This window comes from Bubalus kerabau, chromosome 14 (genome assembly GCF_029407905.1).
Source record: "Bubalus kerabau isolate K-KA32 ecotype Philippines breed swamp buffalo chromosome 14, PCC_UOA_SB_1v2, whole genome shotgun sequence".
In the NCBI taxonomy this organism is placed as follows: Eukaryota; Metazoa; Chordata; class Mammalia; order Artiodactyla; family Bovidae; genus Bubalus; species Bubalus kerabau.
This window is the reverse complement of record NC_073637.1, coordinates 26,672,604-26,682,930: the sequence shown is the minus strand read 5'-3', so window position 1 is coordinate 26,682,930 and position 10,327 is coordinate 26,672,604. Positions and strand designations below refer to the sequence as shown.

Genomic DNA, 10,327 nt, shown 5'->3' with positions numbered 1-10,327 from the left:
TCCTCCGGGGGCCAAGAATCCCGGTGTCTTCACGTGATTCAACAACAACCTTTCAGGTATAGCATACAAGGTAACCAAGGCACGGAGTCTGAATGCCTTGGCCAGCTGGTTAGTGCTGACGTCAGGGGTCATACCCAGGCCTATCTCCAAACCTGAACTTCACCACCCTTAGCTTTTTTGTATTAATGAGCATGAACACTTTTGGATGACTTCAGCACACATTAAATATGTATTTTTTTACATAGCTAAAAACATGATCTCATATCACAAAATTATCATTTCAACATACCCAGTCCATATTTCACAAGTTGCCCTCAAAATATGATCGGTCTGGTCTATCCAAATCAGGATCCAGTCTGAGTTACACCAGCCTAGCTGTATTCCTTTCTTCTCTTATAATCTAGAAGAGTCTTTTTTTTTTTTTTTTTGTCCTGTAAAATGTTTCATCTGGGCTCGTCTGATTACTTCTCTGTGGTAGGTTTTAACTTCTATGTACTTCCTGTAGACCAAAAGTTACATCTGAAGGCTTGACAGATTCAAGGTAAACCTTTCAGTTGAGAATACATACCAGGAGATGTGCAGACCACAGACAGTCTACCAGGGGATGCACAGTACCTGGCTATCCACCATGACAGGTGCCAAGTCTGGCCACTGAATTAGTGTACAGATTGCTGTATTCTTTTTAAATTTTCATTATTATTATTTTAAATCTTATTTTATTTTTTTGACTGTGCTGGGTCTTTGTTACTGGGCCGGGCTTTACCGAGTTGCAGCAAGCAGGGGTCACTCTTCATTGCAGTGCATGAGCTTCTCACTGTGGTGGCTTCTCTTGTAACAGAGCACGGGCTCTTGCCCCATGGGCTTGGCAGCTGTGGTGCATGGGCTGAGTTGCCTCATGGCACGTGGCATCTTCCCAGACCAGGGATTGAACCAGTGTCCCTTGCATTGGCAGGCAGATTCTCAGCCACTGGACCACCAGGGAAGTCCTGACCTTATTCTTCATATTGTATGATTTTAGCCTCACTCCTTTTTCTCTGTTGTACAGTTAAGATCTCCTCCTTTGATGAATGTAATCTTTTTTGATGTTACTCGGGCAAGGCACATACAAAATTCACTTCACCATCCACCTATCATCTAATAATTTTAATACCAATTGATAATCCTTGTCTGAGCCAGTGATTTCACAGGGGACTGCACAATGATGATTTTACTTTTCTATTTATCACCATCGATCTCTATTAGCTGGTATTCCTCTTTAGGTACAGCTTTCATTATCAACTAGGGCTACTGGTTTTGAGATATAATGGTCTTCCTGGAAATGCAGAATAAATGTGTAAAGTTTTCAAAGGAAGGGGTTGGTTTAATGGCTACATCAAATGGTGACAAAGGGATTTTAGTGACTCATTTGATAACTGCAAAAAACTTACGGGTTTTCATGAACTCAGTGTTTTTCAGTTAACTATACGATCTTAACAGTTTGGCTCAAATGGGGCCAAATTAGGCTGGAGAGAACTACAGCAACCTGGCTTTTGTGCCATTTTGACAGGATGTCGTCAGTCTTTTAAAGCTTCTTCACTTTTTGCTCATCTTGTACTTCCCTTTGCCTCAACTGGAGGCAGCCGTTTCTTCAAGTGGCTTTGGAATAATATGAGAGATTAAAATTTGGGCTAGAAATGGTGAGCAGTTTTGCCCCTCCTAACTAAACTGTAATCCCAGGGCAAATCTTTTCTAACTTGACCTTTTTCTTATCATATCATTTCACATCATTCATATCATTTCACATCATTATTTATAATTCTGCCAATCATGTCTCTGCTAGCGGCCTTGTGTTTTGTAAAGGGGAATGCACAGTTTTGTAAGTGGGAAAGATCAGAATAGAATTCACCATTGTAAGAGCTGGTGACTGCAGATAGAAAAGAATAAAGAACTGAAATTTGAGTAATCAGAATTTAGCTACAGAAAATAGGAAGGGCAATGGCATGGGTTACAAAACAACAACAACAACAACAGGAAAAAGAGTTAAGAAAGTTTATGGCAGTGCATTACAACAGAGAATGTCTTGGTGGGAGAGTTGAGACCCTTCAGTTCAGTTCAGTTGCTCAGTCTCCGACTCTTTGCAACCCCATGCACTGCAGCATGCCAGGCTTCCCTGTCCATCACCAACTCCCAGAGCTTACTCAGACTCATGGCAATAGAGTTAGAAATACCATCCAACCATCTTATCCTCTGTCGACCCCTTCTCCTCCTGCCTTTAATCTTTCCCGGCATCAGGGTCTTTTTCAAATGAGTCAGTTCTTCGCATCAGGTGGCAAAGTATTGGAGGTTCAGCTTTAGCATGAGTCCTTTCAATGAATATTCAGGACTGATTTCTTTTAGGATTGACTGGTTTGATCTCCTTGCAATCCTTGGGACTCTCAAGAGTCTTCTCCAACACCACAGTTCAAAAGCATCAATTCTTTGGCGCTCAGTTTTCTTTATAGTCTAACTCTCACATCCATACGTGACCACTGGAAGAACCATAGCTTTGACTAGACGGACCTTTGTCAGCAAAGTAATGTTTCTGCTTTTTAATATGCTGTCTAGGTTGATCATAAATTTTCTTCCAAGAAGCAAGTGTCTTTTAACTTCATGGCTGCAGTCACCATCTGCAGTGATTTGGGAGCCCAAATAAAATGAAGCCTCTCACTGTTTCCATTGTTTCCCAATCTATTTGCCATGAAGTGATGTGACTAGATGCAATGATCTTAGTTTTTTGAATGTTGAGTTTGAATGTTGAGACCTTTAGTGGGGTATTTTAAATGCTTTCCAGGGAGAACAGTCGGTGGGCAAGATGCCAGTAATGGATATCTAGGTCATGTTGATTATATTCTTTGTAGCCAAAGATGGAGAAGCTCTATACAGTCAACAAAAACAAGACCGGGAGCTGACTGTGGCTCAGATCATGAACTCCTTATTGCCAAATTCAGACTTAAATTGAAGAAAGTAGGGAAAAACACTAGACCATTCAGGTATGACCTAAATCAAATCCCTTATGATTATACAGTGGAAGTGAGAAATAGATTTAAGGGACTAGATCTGATAGATAGAGTGCCTGATGAGCTATGGACGGAGGTTCGTGACATTGTACAGGAGAGAGGGAGCAAGACCATCCCCATGGAAAAGAAATGCAAAAAAGCAAAATGGCTGTCTGAGGAGGCCTTACAAATAGCTGTGAAAAGAAGAGAAGCGAAAAGCAAAGGAGAAAAGGAAAGATATAAACATCTGAATGCAGAGTTCCAAAGAACAGAAAGGAGAGATAAGAAAGCCTTCCTCAGCGATCAATGCAAAGAAATAAAGGAAAACAACAGAATGGGAAAGACTAGGGATCTCTTCAAGAAAATCAGAGATACCAAGGGAATATTTCATGCAAAGATGGGCTCGATAAAGGACAGAAATGGGATGGACCTAACAGAAGCAGAAGATATTAAGAAGAGATGGCAAGAATACACAGAAGAACTGTACAAAAAAGATCTTCACGACCAAGATAGTCACAATGGTGTGATCACTGACCTAGAGCCAGACATCCTGGAATGTGAAGTCAAGTGGGCCTTAGAAAGCATCACTACAAACAAAGCTAGTGGAGGTGATGGAATTCCAGTTGAGCTATTTCAAATCCTGAAAGATGATGCTGTGAAAGAGCTGCACTCAATATGCCAGCAAATTTGGAAAACTCAGCAGTGGCCCCAGGACTGGAAAAGGTCAGTTTTCATCCCAATCCCAAAGAAAGGCAATGCCAAAGAATGCTCAGACTACCGCACAATTGCACTCATCTCACATGCTAGTAAAGTAATGCTCAAAATTCTCCAAGCCAGGCTTCAGCAATACGTGAACCGTGAACTTCCTGATGTTCAAGCTGCTTTTAGAAAAGGCAGAGGAACCAGAGATCTAATTGCCAACATCTGCTGGATCATAGAAAAAGCAAGAGAGTTCCAGAAAAACATGTCTTTCTGCTTTATTGACTATGCCAAAGCCTTTGACTGTGTGGATCACAATAAACTGTGGGAAATTCTTCAAGAGATGGGAATACCAGACCACCTGACCTGCCTCTTGAGAAACCTATATGCAGGTCAGGAAGCAACAGTTAGAACTGGACCTGGAACAACAGACTGGTTCCAAACAGGAAAAGGAGTATGTCAAGGCTGTATATTGTCACCCTGCTTATTTAACTTATATGCAGAGTACATCATGAGAAACATTGGACTGGAAGAAGCACAAGCTGGAATCAAGATTGCTGGGGGAAATATCAATAACCTCAGATATGCAGATGACACCACCCTTATGGCAGAAAGTGAAGAGGAACTCAAAAGCCTCTTGTTGAAAGTGAAAGAGGAGAGTGAAGAAGTTGGCTTAAAGCTCAACATTCAGAAAACAAAGATCATGGCATCTGGTCCCATCACTTCATGGGAAATAGATGGGGAAACAGTGAAAACAGTGTCAGACTTTATTTTTGGGGCTCCAAAATAACTGCAGATGGTGACTGCAGCCATGAAATTGAAAGAGGCCTGCTCCTTGGAAGGAAAGTTATGACCAACCTAGATAGCATATTTAAAAGCAGAGACATTACTTTGCCAACAAAGGTTCATCTAGTCAAGGCTATGGTTTTTCCTGTGGTCACGTATGGATGTGAGAGTTGGACTGTGAAGAAAGCTGAGCGCCGAAGAATTGATGCTTTTGAACTGTGGTGTTGGAGAAGACTCTTGAGAGTCCCTTGGACTGCAAGGAGATCCAACCAGTCCATTCTGAAGGAGATCAGCCCTGGGATTTCTTTGGAAGGAATGATGCTAAAGCTGAGACTCCAGCACTTTGGCCACCTCATGCGAAGAGTTGACTCATTGGAAAAGACTCTGATGCTGGGAGGGATTGGGGGCAGGAGGAGAAGGGGACGACAGAAGATGAGATGGCTGGATGGCATCACTGACTCGACGGACGTGAGTCTGAGTGAACTCCGGGAGTTGGTGATAGACAGGGAGGCCTGGCGTGCTGTGATTCATGGGGTTGCAAAGACTCGGACACGACTGAGCGACTGAACTGAACTGAACTGAGGTCATGTTTAATGGGCAATATCGCACTGAAAAGCCCCAAGGCCCAATACATTTTGATACTAGCAGCATTTTTATGATTTAACATTGTTACATCTTTAAAAACACTAATTATCTCTAGCCAAGTATTCCTGATCTATGGGGCTTCCCTGGTGGCTCAGATGGTAAAGAATCTGCCCATAATATGGGAGACCCAGGTTCGATCCCTGGATCAGAAGATCCACTGGAGAAGGGAATGGCAACCCACTCTAGTATTTCTGGAAAATTCTATGGACAGAGGACCCTGGTGGGCTATAGTCCACGGGGTCTCAAAGAGTTGGACACGACTGAGCGTCTAGCACACATTCCTCATCTATAACGTGAAAGTCAGAAAAAAGCAGTGCTTAAATGATATCGATGCTTGGATAATTTCTAGTTCTTAAAAAACTTTCATCCTCTCTTTATTAAAAAGTCAAATCACTATGTTATACACCTGAAACTAGTATCTGTTGTAAGTCAACTATACTTCACTAAATAAACCAAGAACCAACCAGCCAAGGCAAAGATAACAATGATTCTTTCCCAGGGCCCACACGCCCCCTGGTGAAGATAATAGTAAGTAACCAGATTCCCACACAGATGTCCTAATGTTACCTTGGCAAAGGTAACTAGGAGATTTTACTATCAGCAAGTAAAGATTAACAGGGCCTGCGGCCTTAGATATTTATGCCAGATGATGACATATGAAAACATTTTTTTCTTCACTCACTGTTTGACCTCTCGTGGCTTCTCTCTGTACGTACACAGAGGAAGAAATGCCGGGCTTCCTTCTCTGACATCCAGGGCTGCTAATTTTAAGACTGGAGTCATCTGGTGAAAGAAGTTAAAACTGGAATCAACAGGAGAATTTTTGATACTGTTGAATGCTGTCAGACAGTGATACCTACTGTAGCAAACACCGTGTCTTTGCCCCATGCTCTAATACACTAGATTTTTCAAAGGCTGCATCAAGAACTTTGCCGAGTTCTAGATTTAGTCATCTTTTTGGCTCTTTCAAGATAGTCTGGCTTATAGTTGTAAAAGAATACTAGATTCTTGTACTAGATCAATGTAAAAAAGAATTTGATATTTATATCTACAGTTTAAAACACAACATAATATTTTTCTAGAAATAGTGTCAGACCCTTTTAAATTGCCTGCTTTTTCTGTTACATTATTTTTTAATTTATTTATTTTAACTGGAGGCTAATTACTTTACAATATTGTACTGGTTTTGCCATACATTGACATGAATCAGCCATGGGTGTACATGTGTTCCCCATCCTGAACCCCTCTCCCACCTTCCTCCCCATCCCATCCCTCTGAGTCATCCCAGTGCACCAGCCCTGAGCACCCTGTCTCATGCATCGACCCTGGACTGGCGATCTGTTTCTTGATGTAATAAAACTGCTGGGAAGATGGCAAACATTGAGGAAAATAAAGCACTGAACTTCATTAGAATACTTCACACAAGAAATTAAATGGAATCAAAATTACCAAATTGTCATAAATTAACATTTCACCTGAGGATGTTTCTGGTGGTAAAACTAAATATGAGTTATCATGTTAGCCGAATATGCTTTAGAATATTACTTCATATGCTGAGGATTAAGTGCTAAGTACTTGCACTTTTACATACACTGAAATACAATTATTTAGGTAAAATCTTTGCCTTGATTGGACAACCATCCATTTAAAAGTGGAGTTAGGGGTCCTATTTGTTAAGTATGAAACAATAGGCTTGTCATAAAATATAAAAATCTCTAGAAATGTAAACACTGATTGTGATTTTACTTTCATTAATAGATTAAGGGAGATCTTCTTTTAAAAAATAACTTAGAGGAAGAAAATTAGTTTGTGAACCGCCCAGTGGTCCTTTGCACCTGGGGAGATGAAACCAAATGAATTATGTGCCACATACTCACCAAGGCATGACTGTGACTTGAAATCAAATATAGCCTTTTTGATGTTTTCATTACATCTGAAACCAAAGGATTAATATGCCTATGGATACTGTTGTGTTAAAAGTAATTTCTTATTGCTAACACTGCACACAAAGAACCCAACTGCCTTACCATTATAAGCTTTAGTGCCATTTCTCATGTCAAATATACTTAAGATTTTTTATTTAGGTTAAAAAAAAGAGAAACTTAGGCAAATTAAGCACTTGTTGAGCATTTCAACTTACACAAAAGGCTTCTATTTAGGAATATTAAGAGACTTTTATAACATCATTTCTTTCTGAGAAATAGTTTCAAGAACATTGAAACTCATACATGTTTGCAGAGATCACCCTTGTCTGTTTATAAAGATAATTTGGAAATCTGTAACTCTGGGTCATTTCTGCCTCCTTTGCTTGCGTGGAAGATTGGGTAATGGGGTTAATTTGGAGAACAAGCACGATGTATAATGACTAGTGAGTTTTGTTTGTAAGTTCAGCCAAATTGAGAGCGTAGCCAAAGTCAACAGCTCCTCAAACCAGGTTGATTTCAAAGGCACAAGTGATGTGTGGCTAAGGCCTCTGGAGTCATCTGATTTTTGGCAGCTTCTCAGTTAATTCGAGTGTTGCCACATATTTTAGCCCACTCCTAATTTATTGTGATTAAATTTCATTACAACAACTTTCATGTTTTGGGGGTATCAGTATTAAAGTAACACATGAGGATGGGGTATTACATCAAAAATAAAATGTCAATGGCTAAACATTTTAAATAAATTATGTGATGTTAGTAAAATAAATAGCTATTATAAGGCTAGCAACATTTTAATTCTGATATGAAGACTGACCAGTAAGCAAACAGAACTGAGCCTGTTGAGGGAGTCCCACCAAGTGTTTATAGAACAGTGTTTTTCCTTATTTCAAGACTTCTAGAATCACAGCCTGCTACTTAGATTCAGACAACCCCAGGTACCTCACCTCCTGCAGGATTATCAAAAGTGAATTCTTCAGCCCAGTTCAACCTTAGGGAACTGCCCAGACCACTCGCTCACAGGTATAGGTGCTCCCACTCTGGTATGAGCAGAGTCAAGGTATGAGTCAAGGCCACCATTTCAGAAAACGGCAACCCACTCCAGTATTCTTGCCTGGAGAAGAATCCCATGGACAGAGGAGTCTGGCAGGCTACAGTCCATGATATCACAGAATTGGACATGACAAAGCAACTGACACTTTTTTCTTCCTTTAAACACAAACAAAATGTACAAATATTTTCTATCACCAGTATTGACTCTATTGGCACTATTAGGACTTTCTCCTTTTTAAAACATTAATGCATGCTTTTCCCATGTTCAGAGAGTCCCATTCTTAGTTCACTTATTTATTACTTACGAACCACCTCCTGTGTGACTCCTACATTTAAGTTACTGCTCTAGGTTTTAAGGACACAGCAGTAGATTAAAAAAACCCTGCTGCTCACAAACTCACATTCTGAGAATCCAGGGTGATAAAGTCAAGTCATTTAGGGAGACCCATGAAATGGAGGCCGTCTCAGGGATAGCCAATGTCACAAATCTAAACCTCAACCAGCTTGCTTTTATGGGAAACACCTGAGAAGGAATCTTGACGTACACCAACCACAATCAATTCAGCTTCAATGAGCTCACCTCACCCTAGAAAATGGGATTTGCCAGCCTTGTAAGGAAGCCCCCAGCTCCTAACCAGCCAGGCCCTGCTTCTGGGTGGCATCTCTTACTAAACTCTGTAAATTCTCACTTGCCCCCAATTCCCCCTCACTGCTTGTGGGGTCCTGTACTCCCCAACATGGATCTTTTTCTCTTGGATAAAAGACATCACACTCATCACTAAGTTGTTTTGGTTTTATTTGACGAGGGAACGAACAGGAAAGATTGTCTGAATCTTAGGAGTTGGGGATAAAAATTAAATAAATGGACAAAAGTCACTGGTATTGGCTTCCGAGGTGGTACATTAGTAAAGAATCCACCTGCCAATGCAGGAGGCACAAAAGCCTCAGGTTCGATCCCTGGGTCAGGAAGATCCCCTGGAGGAGATGGCAACCCACTCCAGTATTCTTGCCTGGAGAATCCCATGGACAGAGGAGACTGGTGATCTACAGTCCACGGAGTTGCAAAGAGTTGGATTTTACTGAGCATGAGCACGCACAATGCTAATAGTAGCAGGGTAGTGGGAGTGAGAGACAAGGGGATGATTTTAGGTTGAAGCTGAAGTGAGGGTGTGGGGCTCTCTGGAGAAAAATCATATTTAAGCTGAAGTGTGAGTCCATATAGTCAAAGCTATGGTTTTTCCAGTAGTCATGTCTGGATGTGAGGGTTGGACCATAAAGAAGGCTGAAGGCCAAAGAATTGATGCCTTTGAACTGTGGTGCTGCTGAAGACTCTTGGGAGTCCCTTGGACTGCAAGGAGATCAAAGCAGTCAATCCTAAAGGGAATCAACCCTGAATATGCATTGGAAAGGCTGATGCTGAAGCTGAAGCTCCAGTACTTTGGCCACCTGATGGGAAGTGTTGACTCACTGGAAAACACCCCGATGCTGGGAAAGATCGAGGGAAAAAGGAGGAGGGGGTGGCAGATGATGAGATGGTTAGATAGCATGAATTTAATTTAACGCCTCAATGGACATCAGATCAGATCAGATCAGATCAGTTGCTCAGTCATGTCCGACTCTTTGCGACCCCATGAATCGCAGCACACCAGGCCTCCCTGTCTATCACCAACTCCCAGAGTTCACTCAGACTCATGTCCATCGAGTCGGTGATGCCATCCAGCCATCTCATCTTCTGTCGTCCCCTTCTCCTCCTGCCCCCAATCCCTCCCAGCATCAGAGTCTTTTCCAATGAGTCAACTCTTCGCATGAGGTGGCCAAGGTACTGGAGTTTCAGCTTTAGCATCATTCCTTCCAAAGAAATCCCAGGGCTGGTCTCCTTCAGAATGGACTGGTTGGATCTCCTTGCAGTCCAAGGGACTCTCAAGAGTCTTCTCCAACACCACAGTTCAAAAGCATCAATTCTTTGGCACTCAGCCTTCTTCACAGTCCAACTCTCACATCCGTACATGACCACAGGAAAAACCATAGCCTTGACTAGATGAACCTTTGTTGGCAAAGTAATGTCTTTGCTTTTGAATATGCTATTTAGGTTGGTCATAACTTTCCTTCCAAGGAGTAAGCGTCTTTTAATTTCATGGCTGCAGTCACCATCTATAGTGATTTTGGAGCCCAGAAAAATACAGTCTGACACTGTTTCCACTGTTTCCC

General features: G+C 41.5%; 1 long non-coding RNA gene across 1 annotated transcript; it reads right to left on the bottom strand.

The window, feature by feature from the left end:
* Window positions 1-484: 484 nt before the first annotated feature.
* On the bottom strand, window positions 485-8,614 carry LOC129627221 (uncharacterized). Its single transcript, XR_008702487.1, has 4 exons — window positions 8,521-8,614; window positions 7,022-7,077; window positions 5,827-5,927; window positions 485-1,635 (listed from the first exon to the last, which is right to left on the bottom strand). It is a non-coding gene; the product is annotated as an uncharacterized LOC129627221 (long non-coding RNA).
* Between the last annotated feature and the right edge of the window lie 1,713 nt (window positions 8,615-10,327).